At 34.8% G+C, this 17,919-nt stretch overlaps 1 protein-coding gene across 7 annotated transcripts in view; it reads left to right on the forward strand.

Annotated features, from left to right (window-relative positions):
* FAM135A (family with sequence similarity 135 member A) overlaps nt 1-17,919 on the forward strand; it is a 101,801-nt gene that overhangs the window by 9,149 nt on the left and 74,733 nt on the right. The window contains exon 1 of one of the 7 annotated variants that reach the window (XM_081828479.1): nt 586-872. The exons of the other annotated variants lie outside the window; for them this stretch is intronic. The gene's annotated coding sequence lies outside the window, so the exon portion shown is untranslated. Of the gene's footprint in view, nt 1-585; nt 873-17,919 lie in introns of those variants that run through there. 7 annotated transcript variants of the gene reach the window in all.

Raw genomic sequence — 17,919 nt, forward strand, 5'->3', positions numbered from 1 at the left:
TCATAAATAATAAAATATACCTAACACTAAAGCTATGCTGAGCATAATTCAGTCTATTTTAAAACTGAAGAAAATATTCTGGGAATTTGAAGTGTTTAGGATTATCTTTTTAGCATCCTGTGGGTGCTAAAATGCTAGGTTTATAGATTTTAATGAATTTTACATAATGGAGAGTTTATTCCATCTTCCTGAAGACTCTCAAAATGCTAAGGGAGGTTTATTGCTTATGACCAAAAATATGTACATTCTTTCCTTTTTAAAAAAAAAAATCAGTATTTTTTTTTTGGCCTGGCATACATATTAAAGTGTAGTTTATTGTCAGTTGGACTTTTGTAAGTCTACTTTCTATGAAACATAGAGGTTAAAATAATTAATATTGCAAGACAGATTTGGCCCTCCCTTTTTGAACTTCCTTAATCTACTAGACTAAATGTCTTGCCTAGTATATCTTCTAAAGTTGTCAGTTGAAAAAAATAGACCTTTTTTTCTGGGCTCCCTTTTTATTTTTTCAGCTTTATTGAGAAATAATTAACAAATAGAATTGTATATATTTAAAGTATACAAATTATTTGTTATATATACATTATGAAATAATTACCACAATCAAGATAATTAGCATATCCATCACCTCACATAGTTCACTCTTTTGGGTGTGTGTCGTGAAAACACTTAAGATCTACTCTTTGCAAATTTAAGTATACAAGACTTTATTATTTATGTAGTCACCATGCTGTGCATTAGAGCTTATAACTGAAAGTTTGTACCATTTGACCTATATCTCCCCATTTCTCTCACCCCGTGGCCCCTGGCAAGCACAATTCTGCTGTTTCTATGAAATCAACTTTTTGTTTTGTTTTGTTTTGTTTCCACATGTAAGTGATTCCATGCACTGTCTTTGTCTGTCTGACTTATCTCACTTAGTGTAATGCCCTCCAGGTTCATCCATGTCATTGCAAATGGCAAGATTTCCATCTTTATGGCTGAATAAGATATCTCTCTCTCTCCCTCCCTCCCTGCCTTCCTCTGTGTGTGTGTGTGTGTGTGAGAGAGAGAGAGAGAGAGAGAGAGACCACATTTTCTTAATAAACTCATCTGCTGACAGATGCTTAGGTTATTTCCATATCTTGGATATTGTGAATAATGCTGCAGTGAACATGGTAGTGCAGATTTCTTTTCGAGATACTCACTTCATTTCTTTCAAACATATACCCATGAGCTGGATCATTATGGTAGTTGTAACTTTAATTTCTTGAGGAGCCTCCATACAGTTTTCTATAGTGGCTGCACCAATTTTCACTCCCACCAACAGTCACAAGGGTTCCCTTTTCTCCATGCCTTCACCAGTACTTGTTATATTTTGACATTTTGAAAATAACAGTTCTAACAGGTATAAGCAAATATTTCTTTGTGTGTGTGTGTGGTGTTTTTTTAAGATTTATTTATTTATTTATTTATTTGAGAGAGAGTGCACCCATGCATGGAGTGAGCCCGGGGAGGGATAGAGGGAGGAGAGAGAGAATCTCAAGCAGACTCCCCTCTGAGCTTAGAGCAGGACATGGGGCTCAATCTTCACAACCCTGAGATCATGATCTAAGCCTAAACCAAGAGCTGGATGCTTAACTAACTGAGCCACCCAGGCGCCCCATCTTTGTGGTTTTGATTTACATTTTCCCTGGTGATAGTGATGTTGAGCACCTTTTTATATGCACCTGTCAGTCATCTGTATATCTTCTTAAAAAAATGTCTATTCAGAACTTCTGCCAATTTTTTAATCAGACTTTTTTTGCTGTTGAGCTATGTGAGTTCTTTTTTGGATATTAATCTCCTTAGATATATATGATTTTTTCAAATATTTTTCCACTTTTGATAGGTTGTCTTTTAATTTTATTGATGATTTCCTTTACTCTGCAGAAGCTTTGTAGTTTGACATAATCCCACTTGTTTATTTTTACCTTTGCTTTTGGGGTCAAATCCGAAGAATCATTTACAAGATGAATGTCAAGGACCTTTTCTCCTATGTTTTCTTCTAGGAGTTTCATGGTTTTGGGTCTTAAATTTAAGTCTTTAAATCAATTTGAGTTAATTTCTGTGAGTGATGTAAGATAGGGGTGTAGTTTCATTCTTTTGCATGTAGATATCTAATTTTCTCAGCACTATTAAGAGACTGTTCTTTCCCCATTATATGTTTTTGGTACATTGTCAAAGATTAGTTGATCATGTGTGTATAGGTTTATTTCTAGGCTCTATTCTCTTCCATTGGCCTGTGTACATGTTTTATGTCATTATCATAGTGTTTTGATTACTGTAGCCTTTTAATAGTAATATTATAGCCTTGAAATCAGGAGGTGTGATGTCTCTAGCTTTGTTCATTTTTTCTTAAGATTGCTGTGGCCATTCAGAGTCTTTTGTGGTTTCATATGAATTTAGGATAATTTTTTCTATTTCTGTGAAAAATGCCATTGGAATTTTGATAAAGATTGTATCGAATCTGTTTACTTGGGGTAGTGTGGACATTTTAACAATATTAATTCTTCCAATCTAAGAACACAGGATATCTCTCCTTTTATTTGTGTCTTCTTCAATTTCTTTCATCAGTGTCATAGTTTTTAATATACACGTTTTTATTTCCTTGGTTAAATTTATTCCTAAGTATTTTATTATTTTCGATGCTGTTGTAAATGGAATTTTTCCTGTTTTTAAATAATTGAGTGATTTTACATTTATGAAATAAACATGCACAGAACAATTACCTTTTATTTATTTTTTATTGAAGTATAGTTGACATATAATGTTATATTAGTTTCAGATAAATAACACAGTGATGGGATTGCTTTCTTGATTTCTCTTTTGAAAAGTTCATTGTTAGTATATAGACAAGCAACTGATTTTTGTATGTTGATTTTGTATCCTGCAACTTTACTGCATTTGTTGATCTAACAGCTTTTTGGTGGAGTCTTTAGATTATGTCATCTGCACACAAATAATTTTACTTCTTCTTTTCCTATTTGGATGCCTGTAATTTCATTTTATTGCCAAATTGCTATTGCTAGGACTTCCAGTACTATGTTGAATAGAAGTGGTGAGAATGGGTGCCCTTGTTTCTAACTTTAGAGGAAAGATTTTAACTTTTCACCATTGGGTATGATGTTAGCTGTGGGCTTGTCCTATACAGCCTTTATTATGTTGAGGTACATTTCTTCTTTACCTACTTTATTGAAGTTTTTATCATGAAAATATGTTGACTTTGGTCAAATGCTTTTTCTGCATCTACTGAAATGATCATATGATTTTTATTCTTCATTCTGTTAATATGGTATATCATGTTTATTTGCATATGTCAAATTATCCTTGCATCCCAGGGATAAATCTCTTGGCCATACTAAATGATCCCTTTAAAGTACTCTTGAATTTGGTCTGTTAGTATTTTGTTGAGGTTTTTGCATCAGTGTTCCAGGGGTAGTGGCCAGTAATTCTTCTTTTCTTGTAGTGTATTTGTCTGCCTTCCGTATCAGTGTTAGTGCTGGCCTTTTAAAATGATTTTGAAAGTATTCCTTCCTGGTCAATTTTTTGGAAAAATTTGAGAAGGATTAGTATTCATTCAAATCTAAGTGTTTGGTAGAATTCACCAGTGAAGGGGCGCCTGGGTGGCTCAGTCGTTAAGCGTCTGCCTTCGGCTCAGGTCATGATTCCAGGTCCTGGGATCGAGCCCCGCATCGGGCTCCCTGATTGGCAGGGAGTCTGCTTCTCCCTCTCCCTCTCCCCCTGCTTGTGTTCCCTCTTCGCTGTCTCTCTCTCTCTGTCAAATAAATAAATAAAATCTTTAAAAAAAAAAAAGAATTCACCAGTGAAGTCATCTGGTCTTGGGTTTTTATTTGTTGGGAGATTTTTGATTACTGATTCAATCTCTTATTGATCTGTTCAGATTTTGTTTCTTCATGATTTAGTCTTGGTAAGGTTGTATGTTTCTAGAAATTTATCCATTTCTAGTGTATTTAATTTGTTGGCATTAATTGTTCTTATCCTTTGTATTTTTGTGGTATTAGTTGTAGTGTCTTTCATTTATAATTATATTTATTTGAATCATTTTTTTTCATATTCTAGCTAAAGGTTTGTTGATTTTGTTTATCTTTTCAAAAAACCATCACTTAGTTTCATTGAACTTTTCTATTGTCTTTCTAGTCTCTATTTCATTTATTTCCACTCTGATCTTTGTTATTCCCTTCCTTCTGCTAACTTTGGGCTTAGTTTATGCTTCTAGTACCTTGAGATGTAAAGTTAAGTTGCTTGAGATCTTTCTAGATTATTTGTATGACAGAAATATTACATGTAATTAATGCCATTTACAGAGTAATGTTATTTTAACATTATGACAAATAGTATTTCAGAAATACCCAAATAGAGTACTTTCTTTTTAAGTGCTTTTTCCTGGACACTGTGATTTCGGTTTGTTTTTAATTAGTTGTAAATCCAGATTTAGTCATTGTTGCTATTTCAGCTTCTAATACTATTAACTTTGTAGTATTGACTGTGAAATGTCCATTGTCTGATAATTTACGACTGTGTGGAAGGAAGTATCTTTTAAAAATAGTTTATAGCAGACATCAGTCTTTAAAAGAGAAGCCTGGGGGGGCGCCTGGGTGGCTCAGTCGTTAAGCATCTGCCTTCGGCTCAGGTCATGGTCCCAGGGTCCTGGGATCATGCCCCGCATCGGGCTCCCTGCTCGGCGGGAAGCCTGCTTCTCCCTCTCCCACTCCCCCTGCTTGTGTTCCCTCTCTCGCTGTATCTCTCTCTGTCAAATAAATAAAATCTTTAAAAAAAAAAATTAAATTAAAAAAAATAATGAAAGAGAAGCCTGGGTTTGAAAAGCAATAAAATTCCATAATATATGATTTTTAGTTTGTATGTGAAAACATTATTTATGTGTGTATTTTTATAGCATTATACAAGAATATTTTTAAGAGGTCGCATAGTTTTTCAGTTAATTATACAGCCAAAATGGAAAGCACAAGAACTAGATTTTGAACAGAAGAAGAAAAATATAATTTCTTTCATACTTTTTCAAATCAGCAAACTTTTGCCTGTCATGTCTAAAATGTAATACCTAATATAATTTCTGAAGACCTTTTTTTATCCTAATGTTGTATCAGTGTATTTTGTTTTTCTCTAATTTAGAATATCTTATTTTTCTTGTTTGTAGTATACACTAATATGTGTGGATTTTTACAAATGACCCTTAACCGATTATGAGATATGCTACTTTCCCCATCCCAGTACCATTCCCAGCATGATTATCTTTTATATGTGTGTAGTGTTCCATAGGTTCTTGTTTCATCCTCTGAACATCTCTATGATAATGTAAATCTGGTATTTCAGTTGTGTTTCCTGCCAGTGTACCCCATAATAGCCTATCATGTTAAATGTTTTAAGTTCATATGAAAATTATAGAGGACATTGGTTGATGGAGTTGGTGACTTATTAAGGCTCACAGGCATGGTACATCCAAAATAATGTTCTCATGCCCAGGTGAGTTTTACTTCACCAGCAATCTTGAAAAAAGGAGAGAGAGAGAATGAGAGAGCGCGCTAGCTCATACATGCAAAGAAGGCAGCAAATTTATTCCAGTCTTAGAGATATTGATTCGGTTCTCTTTTTATGTCCTACTTCCTTCAAGTTTGTTTCATTTTAAAATAGTATTTAAGAGTTCCCAGAGTATGTATCTTTTTAATATTAGTAAATTTGTTAGGAAAAGTTATCCTTCCCAAAATTTTCTGCTTCCAGAAGTTACTCCTATGAATTTGGCTGACTTTATTTTAATACATATCATTGATTTCTAGACTCATCCTTGATAACATAAATATATTCATATTGGGGGAGTTTTTCTTTATCCTGTGTGTTCTCTTTTTACCTCTGTTTCTTAAAAATTCACTTCTTTTAGGGGCTTGGATTTTCTCTATTACATATCCTATTTTTCTTGTTTGATTTGTACTATCACCTCAAGATCTTTTCTTTCCAGTACTGTATTTTACCATAATTCCTACACTTTATGTATATTTCTGAAAACCTTGTATAAGAAGAAAGAAAGTAATGATTTTGTCTGTGAGTTGCAGAAAGGCAGGTTAGATGCGGTAGGAATTAGATGGTATTATACAGCTTATTGCAACACATTTAAATTATTTCCAGCATGAAATTGTGCTGACAGTGAGGGGTTTGAGTCAGGAAATAGCTGTCATCTACAATAGCATCAGTCATAAAAGACAATGAGTATTTATAGGGCTGTTGAAAATTGATTAATAAGAATATTCACAGACTTCTACAACAAAGAAGTCATTGCTTGTTCTAAGAAACTGGCCCCAGTTTGACATGTTAGAGCCCTATGTACAATTTTGATAAAAAGTTCAAATAACAACTCCCCATTTCTAATAGTGATAGTATTTTTAAAGGAAACATATATTGTTTCATTTGCTTATTAATATCCACCCATCCCTTTTTTCTGAAAAAATAATTTTACGAAAATAATACAAATAGTTAAAAAATCTATTAGTCCTGAAAGATTTGTCATGAAAACATAGTTACTTTTTTAGATGCATCCACTTTTAACTATTTCTCTAGTTCTAATGTTTTCCTTTATACAGACATTTTCACTTCCTGGTATGATGAATGCAACTGAATCATAAACTATTTCCTCCCTCCCTTCCCCCTACTTTTTAAGAGATACCATTATTCCCATATCTTTCTTTGACTTTGAAGTTACTGTTAAATAATATATTGTTTAAACTTCTGTTTCCTATTTTAGCCAATATTTGTAATGTAAGGATATAAAGAATCTTGCCTCTTTTTTCAAATTTTCTCTTTTCCTCCACCTTTCAACCTGTTAAGTATATCCTTTCTTTTATAATAACAAGGTTGCTAACATTCAAATTCTGTTTTGTAACTGTAGTTAAATCTTTTTTTTTGTTTGTTTTGTTTTGTTTTTTTTGTGTGTGTGTGTGTGTGTTTTGTTTTTTTGTGTGTGTGGTTTTTTTTTTGTTTTTTTGTAGTTAAATCTTAATGTGCTCTGTCTCTGGGTTGATTCCAAATGTCGAAAACAAGTAAATAGCATTTTCATTTTTATGGTAACATGAGAGGGAAAGTGTTTATAAAATTGAAATGACTATCCAACATAAAAAAGGAAGGTCTTAATTAAGTTTCTGGCAAGACAAGACAAATCTAGTTACCATTGTGGTATTGATCTGGGTCGCCTGTGATTTAGAGATGACTATAGGTATATCTTAGGTATTTTAGAAGTTTGTATATTCAGAGATACAGCTCTGTTGTAGTTAACAAAGTAGTGACTTGGAATCAGGATACCAGCTTCCTTTTATGTTACCTTGGAAAACTCAGTTAACCTCTCTGAGCTTCAGTTTCTCATCTGGTAAGTGTGTTACCTGCTTTACAAGGTGGTTGGATGTTAAATAAGTGAAAGTTCTCAGCAAACTGTAAAGGGCTGTATACATGTAAAATATTATTATTTGACTTCTCATAATGTGAGAAAGAATGAGAAACAGTCACATTTTGTCTCATTTACTATGCTATTTGTGAACCATTTAATGTAAAGAGCTGAAAGTTATGATAAAGTTAATTTGATGTTTTCCTGTGATTATATAATTGTACAGCATAGTAAGTACATAGGATAACATCTCGTGTTAATAAGTAAATTAAAATTTTTTTTTAATTAATAAAGATATTTCTTACCAAGGGCAAGAAGAGAAATATCCAAAGGGAAGAAGAGACCTCACAAAAGACCCCTGAATTTATAACTTATCAAGGAAATCTAAGTGCCTACACTTGAATTTCTGTGCTTGTAAAACTAACTTAATCTGTAGATAGTGTTTGAATTTGGATTTGTTCTGCCGCTCACTAGCAAGTCTCGTTTTGCCACTTACTAGCTGTTTGGTCTTAAGCAAATTATTCACTTTTTCTGAGTGAATGGAAATAATCAGTTATTACCTAATTAGTGAATGGAAAATAATCCCTGTCTTACAGTGTTACAGTGTGTTTGTGAAAATTAAATGAGAAAATTAGGTAAAGAGACCTGGTATAATGCTCAGTAAATATTGGTTCCCTTTGTCATGCCCTCTGTTTCTATCCCAAATTGCCCCAGATCTTAAAAAACTGAAATAAGCTGGACTTTAGGATCTCAGAACCAACTTGATTTAAAGATAGTCATGAAGAAGGAGTTGCCCAGCAACCATTTATATGCCTTTTCTTTCTCAATTCTCAAGAATTAGCCTTACTTATATACAGGATAGCTCAGTGATATGGTTTAACCTTTTTATACCTCCTTTGAGTCTTTTCTTCCCCAATGAGACAGCTACTTCTTACTCTAGTGTAAGGGTTCTGTGATATGTGTAAGAGTGAACTGCATACCTATATTGAAACTACTTTATCACTCTGACATAGAAGACCAAACAGAGGCTCTGGGGGCATACAGCAGTGGCATTTGCTTCTGGGTAAATTATTTAAATTATCAGAGCCATGGTATCTCTAAAATAGATATATTAATCCCTGCCCTATAAAATTGCCTAAAGGATTACTAACAATATACATAAAGCACAGTGCCTTGCACGTAGTAAGTGCTCTATAGATGGTAGTTAGTAGTAGTAGTAAAATAAAACTGCTACTTTTTTGTTTTTCTTTTTTTTTAGTGAATAAGCTTAATATATAATGTGTAAATTTAAGGTATACCATGTGTTACTTTGATACATTTACTTATTGTGGTTGTTGTTGTAGCAATATTTATTGACATTACATAATTGTAGCCCCGTATTGTTGCCTATATTTATTATACTGTGCAGTAGATTTCTATGGCTTATTTACTGCTCCTTGCAGGTTTGTACTCTTAAACAACATCAATCTTATCTCTCCACTCCCTCACTTCTATTAACCACATTTTACTGTTTTTTACGAGTTTAACTTTTTTAGAGTCTACAAATAAGTGATATACATCATTTTTTATTTTTCTGACCTATCTCACTTAGCATAATGTGCTCAAGGTCTATCCATGTTGTTGTAAATGGCAACAAGATAGTCTCCTTTCTAACAGCTGAATGTCATTCCACTGTATATATATGTGTGTGTGTATATATATACACACCACATCTTTTTTATCCATTCATTCATCATTTCCATATCTTGGCTATAGTGAATAATGCTGCAGTAAACATAGGAGTGCATTTATCTCTTTGAAATCTTGTTTTCATTTCCTTTAGCTATATACCCAAGAAGTGGAATTGCTGGATCGTATGGCAGATCTATTTTTAATTTTTTAAGGAACCTCCATATTGTTTTCCGTAGTGGTCAGACCAATGTACATTGCCACCAACAGTGTATAGGGTTTCACCACATCCTTGTTAGCATCTGTTGGCTCTTGTCTTCTTGATAATAGGCATTGCAATACATGTAAGGTGATACCTCCTTGTGTTGTTGCTTAGCATTTCCCTGATTAAATTAGCATTTTCCTTATGTGTTGTTGATTAGCATCTTTTCATATGCTTATTGGCCATTTTGATGTCCTCTTTGGAAAAATTTTTATGTAGTTCTTCTATAAGACTGCTATTTATGAGGAGAAAGGGAAAATTGCATAAAACCTCAAACAATAATGTTTGGAGAACGTCTTATTGCTTTAAAATATATATATATACACACAGACACATATACACACACACATACACACACATACACACACACATACATATACTCTCCACTTTGGTAGAAGTTTCACAACTAGATAAGCATTTGGACTAATAAGAAATCAACCCTGGTTGAACAAAAAAGAAATTTCAGAAAAATAAAGTAATTTCCAGTTATTTGTATTTGGCCAGAGTTTTTCTAAGGCCATCTATTCTGGATAAAATTCTTTGTGTGTACATGTATTCCTACGTACCACCACCCAGTGCTTTTATAAACGTGATAGCAGTTAAGAACAAATTAATATCAAGAAAAAAGGAGAGCTGGAAATAAAGGCTAGCTATCAAAGTAAGGAGGGGTTGTCCCAGTTACTTTGCCTTGGCAGTAGTAAATTGGCCACTTGAAATACAGCTTCAAATATTTTGACATAGAAGAATCATCTGTTTTTCCCCTATTAGTTGTCTCCTTAAGCTTTTCCCAGCCACCAGCTTTTCAGGGGCTTCCTGTGAAACCCACTGAAATATTTTGACAGTTTTGCTGAATTGTTAAGATTTTTCATGATTTGACCCTATCCTACATGTCTAACTTTATTTCCCACCATCTCCTTGTGGTCTCCCTATAAAACCACTTCCATTTTCTCAAATTTGTTGGGTTCTAACTTACCTCATATTATGTGCATGTTTTCCCTACCTCATTATCTCCTTTTTTAAGCCATAGGTAACTCCCAGTTGAAAGTTTTCTCTGCTATGTTTCTTTTTTTAAAGATTTTATTTATTTATTTGACAGAGAGAGAGAGGGAACACAAGCAGGGGGAGTGGGGGAGGGAGAAGCAGGCTTCCCACCAAGCAGGGAGCCCGATGCAGGGCTCGATCCCAGGACTCTGGGATCATGACCTGAGTGGAAGGCAGACGCTTAATGACTGAGCCGCCCAGGCGCCCCTCTCTGCTATGTTTCATAGCACTTTCTATAAATATCTTGTACCTCTTAGCATGTTATAATTTTTATTATTTATTTTATTATAATACAATCAAACATCAAGAATCATTAAAGAAGAATGCCTTTTAAAAATGAGGAAAATGTAAAGAAATACACAGCTAGAGACAATTCATTTTATGTCACTAATCCATTACTGTTAACAGTAACTGAATAACCTCAATAATCATGAAGGAAAAACTCACCATAGAGTTAGAGCTTTCAATAAACTCTGCATAACTTATGAAACTTGAGTCCATTTGATGTTATAAGCCTCCATTTTGCTTTACCTAGATTCAGTAGTTTCTTTCTGTCACTGCCATTATTTGTCTTTTTACCTGGCATAACAGATAGTGATCATTACATTGGCATTTGCTTTGGCCTCCAAAATAGGGAGTTAAGAGATTATCACATTGTAGTGCAATTATTTGCTTGAATGTTTCTATTCAAACTAGATTGGGAACTCTGAAAACAAGGGCAGGGTTCTTATTTATGTTCATATCTCTTAGTTCCCAGTATTTTAGTAAGCTTAATTAAGTTACAGTTGAATGAATGCTCACTTGTTCACAAAATAAATAACAGATATCAATGCCAGCTCTTTAACCAAAGGAAATGGAAATGCAAGATGGTGATAGGAATAAAATATGAAATATAAATTATCATGACTTAATATAAGTGTTTGTAGGCCTCTATCACAGGTCTCTAAAAGTGTAGATCTGATGTTTGGGTTAGCAGATAACTGATAGGCAAAGTGAAAACAGAGTTCTTTCAACAAGGAGTTAGGGCACTAAATTAAGAAGTTAGGTGAAAGTTCAAGTTTTTGATAAATACTTGCTGAGAGCCCATTATGTGTAAGACGTAGTACTCACTCCTAAATTAAAGCAATGAAAAAGATATATGTGGTTCCCAACCTCATGGATGGAGGTTATCATCTAATAAATATTAAAAAGCAGAGAAGGTTTCAGATTTAAGACAATAAACAGACTATACACGTATGTTTGGGTCTTTTTGTTTCTAAGACTCTTTGGTAGTAGCAATATAAAACACAGAAAGGAATAGCAAAATAGTTCAATAAGTTTTTGCAGGACGGAAAACAGAAGTGAGCGCTGTACTGCCTTTTGGGACACCTTCCTTCAGGGATTTCAGGAAGGTACAGCAGATGAAGGGAAGTAAGAATGGGCCTGAAAACAGGGATTAATTAAAGGTCTGTAACCAGATCAACTATGGTAGTTGGGCATCCCAGCCCCAATTGCAGAATGTTAGGAAGATTAGTATTTACCTTAGGACTAAAACCTCAGGACTTTTCTCTAAATAAATTAGCATGGGATATTAACATATTAACACTTCAGAGTAAAGCACTTATTCTTTTGTATGTGTGTTTGTTAAAAAGCAAATAACATGAAATCTACCCTCAGCAAATTAAGTGTATAGTACAGTGTTGCTAACTGTATGCATATTGTTGTCAGCAGATCTCTAGAACTTTTTAACCTTGGATGACTCAAACTCTGTACCATTGAATAGCAGTTCCTCATTTCTCCCTCCTCACAGCCCCTAGTAACCACCATTCTACTTTCTTTGATAAATGTGACTTTATTAGATTGCTCATATAAGTAGAATCATATAGTGTTTGGCCTATTTCACTTAGCAGAAGTCCTCACAGTTCACCATATGTTGTAGTATAGAATTTTCTTCTTTTTTTTAAGGTTAAAAATATTCTATTATATAACTCATTTTCTTTACCCTTTCATCTACTGATGACATCTAGGTTGTTTCCACCACTTGGCCATTGTGAATAATGTGGGAATGAACATGAAAGTGCAGATATGTCTTCAGGGTTCCTATTTTCAGTTCTTCTAGATAAGTGCCCAGAAGTGTAATTGCTGGATCATATCATAGCTCTATTTTTAATTTTTTGAGGAACCTCCATACTGTTTTCCATAGTGGCAACACCATTTTACATTGCCACCAACAGTGTACATGGGTTCCAGTTTCTCCACAAGTGCTGACCCTGTACGTAATGCTATATGAAGTAAGAGATATGTGAGACATGGACCTTACCTTCAAGAAGTTTCTTTTTCTTCTTCTTCACATTCTCTTCCTTTCCATCTTCATTTGACTAACTCTTTTTTACAGTTTCAACTCAAATGCTATATTGTCCACAAAGCCTTTCCTGAGTTCACAGACTAGGTTTACCCTCGTAAGATAACATAGCACTCTATCCTCTGTCATGCTCAGCACAGATATAATTTACAGAATTAGATGAGGGCAGGGTAAGTGGTCTTTTTTGTTTTCCTTGGTTTGATCTACTTAGCTTAGAACAATGCATGGCACAGAGTAACTGTACAATAAATACTTAAAATTTTTGTGTGAAATGTGTCATACATTTTTGAAGATTATATAACATATTATTTTATTAAATAATAAAATGAGTACCCAAATACTCAACCCTTCATTTAAGAAATAGAATATTACTAGTACCATAAAAGGCTCCTGTATACCCCTCCTAATTTTTGTGTTAATCATTCTTTTGCTTTCTGAATAGTTTTATCACCTGTGAATGTTACCCAAGTATATACCTGGTTTAGTCTGGAAAAACTGAGTAGTAAGTACAAACCCAGTGTATAAAAAAGGTGCAGTATCACTACTGTTAAAAGAAGACTCCCAGAAGAAAAGCTAAGTAGAGTCTTTGGGTTATAGTATGTTTCTGTATAGATAAAGTTTTAAGACTTCCCTTTGGGGAAGTTAGTGGGCAAGGTCAGGAGTGAATTGTGTGAAATTTAGAGCTCACCACATTCAGGACTTCTGGTAAGGTTGTAATGTGATGAAGTATTAGATATCCAACACATGGAATAGGCTGATTTACATCTAAACAACATTAAACTTTTCCTCCTTCAACTCTCAGGAGTAGGTCAAAGCAGAAAACTGTGCAGTAAAAAGACTGCCCTCTCATGATCTAGTCAATAGGAAAGAAACTTCATCAGTTCACCCTTGACAAATCAAGCAGTGAAACGAGTCTGGCCAAGTGTTTATTCTTTTTTTCTTTTTTAAAAGATTTTATTTATTTATTTGACAGAGAGAGACACAGCAAGAGAGGGAGCACAAGCAGGGGGAGTGGGAGAGGGAGAAGCACGCTTCCCGCAGAGCAGGGAGCCCGATGCAGGGCTCGATGCCAGGACCCTGGGATCATGACCCGAGCTGAAGGCAGATGCTTAACGACTGAGCCACCCAGGCGCCCTAACCGTTTATTCTTAGGATAAAATGGTACCATGGCAGTAAGGATCTTTCAGATGACAGACCTCAACATACCTATTTGTTGAGGCTCACAATCCAATATTTATTAGTCATGTTCTATAAGGCAGGAGATTCTTTGGAATCTTCCTTCACCATCTTCGTAGGGATTCCCTTTGCCTCTCTTCCACAGTATATCTATTTACTAACACCTGTTTTTCTTTCTTGGTTTATTCTCATTTTGGTGGAGCCTATTTCAATATCTTGTTGAGAAAAGTGGCATAGGAACTTTTTGAAACCTTCCATGTCTAAAAATGTCTTTATTCTCCTCTTGTTTGAAAGTTTAGCTAAGTATAGAATTCTAGGTTGGGACTTTCTTTTCTTCAGAATTCTGAAAATATTGTTCCATTGTCTTTTGGTTTGTAGCATTACTGTTGAGAATTCCAAAGCCATTCTGATTGTTCACTCTCTATATGACCCTTTTCCCCTTTTAGGAATCTTGTAGAATCCTTCTCTTTGTTTCTAGTGTTCTGATGGCACATAATGATGTACCTTGGGTCTCTGAGTACTCACTGGGCCCTTATAATCTGGAAACATGTTCTTCAGTTCTGGGAAATTTTCTTATTTTGTTAATGATTTTCACCTATCTATTTTCTCTGTTCTTTCTTTCTGGAACTTCCGTCATTCAAATAGTGGATCATCATCACTGGTTCTCTTAATTTTTAGTTGTGTTTTTTTTTTCTCTCATTTTTTTCCATTTTTTCTGTCTTCTGTACTTTCTATTGTACTTATTTCTCCTACTTTAATCCCTTTATGAGCTTTTTGCTTTTGTTGTTTCTCCTTTTTTTTACCTTTCCCTCTGTCTTCCTCCTCTCTTTCCTCCTTGTTTTCCTCCTTACCTTTGATCCCTTCTCCTTTTCTCTTAAAATCCAAATGCTCTTGTTTTCTGAGTGTTCCTCTATCATAGCAACATTTTCTTGTTTCATGAAATGCAATATGTTTTCTCTAAGAATGGTATTGATAGGCTTTTAAGGTTTTTTTTTTTTTTTCTTTTTTCTTTTGGTCTCTAACTTGCATGGTAGGAGCTTTCTTCTGGTGTCTGATAGTCCTCAGTTGTATATACATGACCGAAAGGAAAGTTAATTGGAAGTTCTGAGAGCATACCTGGGACTTGTCACTTTGATCTTTGCATAGGGTGATGCTGGTGAGCCGTTTGCTAAGGAATCTTTGAAGTCAGTTGTCTTTAGATCTTATCTATTATAATAGATCCATATAATATCTATTATAGATGTATTGGGTTGGTCAGATTCCATGTGTCAAGAAATGTGAAGAATCTGAGATTTTATTCTATATATTGTTGAAAATAATTCTTCATGGTTTCTCAACGTTTCTGTATATCTTGTGAGCAGAGACACTGAAGGACTTCTGTTCCAAACTAACTTTTTAAGGATGTTTGTATAAGTGAGGAGCTTTGGAAGATATAGATAGTTTGTCTGTCTGGAGCAGAAGCTAGATTTGTTTACTATACAGTATAATAAAGATAATGTCTGTCTCTAGTTCAAAGATTAGACAGGTTTTCTTATAGCCCCTTATAAAAGATTAAGGTTTCCTAAGCTTAGAGTTTCCTCTATTGTGACCTAAAACACACTGTATGCATAGCATCCACTAGGGCTTGCCTGTGTGTCACCCCCAGGGAACTTGGGGGAATAAGGACAAGGGGAACTGCTGTGATCATGCAGCTCATGCTGCTTGCTGTGCTATAAGTAACAAAGCCCTTTGTCTCTGACCTAGAAGTCTCCTGTCTTCCAGCACCCATGAAATTGTGGCCGGCTAGCTTGTTAGCTTGCAAGTAGGATAAAATCTTAGATTCCTTACACTTCTTGAAATGCCAGAGAAGATGTTTTCTATTTCCTTCCTGGAGAGTAAGAATCTAACTGCCAGCCTCTGGAAACCCAGTAGAGGAGGAGTTCTGTGTATCTCTGCATTCAGTAGTCTGTATGCCTGTGTTCATATACTCTACTCAGTTTTGTCACATGACTTCAAGTTCAGAGAGCCTTTGTTTTATCTTCTCCATGGAATAAACCTTTAGGCTTCTATGAAGGTGAACAAGGGAGAGCAACCTAGTGGCATATAGTAGAGGAGAGGACATATGAATCTCTGGTGTTCTTTGCTGATACGTCACCTTTTCAATTAAGCATTGCCTGACTTTTCTTTTTAAAACTGCTACCTTTCTTACCATCTTTTCTCTTTACTTTGTAGAACTTATTACCTTGAAACATAGTGTATCATTTACTTATTATTTTTATTCTTTATCCCCCCTCCTATTAGGGTGTAAACTCCATTAGGTCAGAGGTTTTTATTTCTTTATTTTGCTGTATGTCCCAATACCCAGAAGATGACTGTTATGGCACATACTAGGTATTCAGTCAACAAATATTTATGGATATTGTTGATTGGATGAGTAAATGAATGAGTAGGAGGAACTTGCGTATCTTTTGCCCATTGCTCCTGATTTGAGAATAAAATTAAAGAGTCATTGGCTCATCTTTTTAAAAGCTTTAAGTATTGATATTAATTGAGGATATAGATAATTTTCACAGAAGGTTAATTATTGTCATTCCAAAGCAATTTAGAATAATGTATCTTGTACACAGTTTCTTATTCCTGTGTTAGAATCCCTTTTAGGGCATTTCTAATGGCAGTGTTTGCTTTTTCTGTTGGAACATTTCTAGCCTTCTCAGTCAGTAAATATTGGATATAGCCTATTGGTAGAGGCAATGACGTTGACTAAAAAATTATTAAAAAGGGATAGGCCATGAAATAGGAGCCAAAACAGTGTAATGTCCAGGTAGCCAAATTAAAGAAGTGTTTCAAGAGTGAGAATATCTGTAACTATTTCTGATGCTGATTATAAGTCAGGTAAGATGAGGTCTGAGAACTGACTGTTGTATTTAGCAAAGCAGAAGACATTAGTGGTCTTACTAAGAGCAGTTACATGTGCCAAAACCTATTTAATGTGTGAATTCATTATTGTTGTGTAAGAATTTACCCCCAAACTTGATTTAAAACAAACATTATGTCATAGTTTCTTTGGGTCTGGAATCTAGAAGTTGTTTAGCTGCTTGCCTCTGGCTCAGGGTCTCTCAAGAAGTCTGTTACTTCTGCTGTATTCACACAAATCACCCTGGGACTTTGTTGGAGGAATTGTACAAGGATGTGATACCAGGAGGTGAGACTCACTGGGAGCCATCTTGGAGACTGGCTGTCACAAAAATGGACTAAAGGCAGAATGAGAGGGGATGAATTAGAAACACTGAATACCAAAAAATCTTTTAAGGAGTTTTGACAGAAAAGGGAACAGAGAAATAGGGAATTTGTCCAGGTGTATCTGTAGGTAGATGTAGTAATGGAGCTTAAAGAACTTCTCTGATTATTTTCTCATGAAATAAGAACCAGGGTTCCCAGTTGAGACTGAAGGATACAAAATAATTTACAAAATAGTCATCTAGGAATGTGGAGAGAAAGTGGATTTGGAAAATATAATATGATTGCTAAGCAGCACTGAGGGTCTACTCGAGATTAGTGATCATGAATTAAAGTATAGACGGTCAGAGGAGTTGTGCATTTTTCCCCAGCTACATTCAGCTTGTGGGTACAAGTATGTATGTGGGTACAGGGTAGGAAGTTCGATTTATAAAAGTTGAGATTTATCTAGCCAGATATGAGAAAGCAAATTGGGATCTATGCAAGGATGAGTGATAATGATGAAGTATAGAATTTAGGATGGGTAAGGAGGAAAGGGGTATCTTGAGAGAAAAGTACAGGGATTGCAAAAAAGAGTGCAGGATTCATGGAATCTATTAAATGGGGTCAAAGATTGTTGAACTTGTGGTATAAGAGAGAGTAACCTGGAGAGAGGCTATTGATTGAACTTTAAATTACAGAGGGATTGCAGTCAATGGTAATGTAAAAGTCTAGGGAATGACTATAGGAATGAGGAGCTAAGGAGGGCTAGAAGGCAAGAACACTTAAGGAGAGGAGAAAGAGAACCTA

This window comes from Leptonychotes weddellii, chromosome 8, assembly GCF_054177405.1.
Source record: "Leptonychotes weddellii isolate Sample4059 chromosome 8, ASM5417740v2, whole genome shotgun sequence".
NCBI classification, from domain to species: domain Eukaryota; kingdom Metazoa; phylum Chordata; class Mammalia; order Carnivora; family Phocidae; genus Leptonychotes; species Leptonychotes weddellii.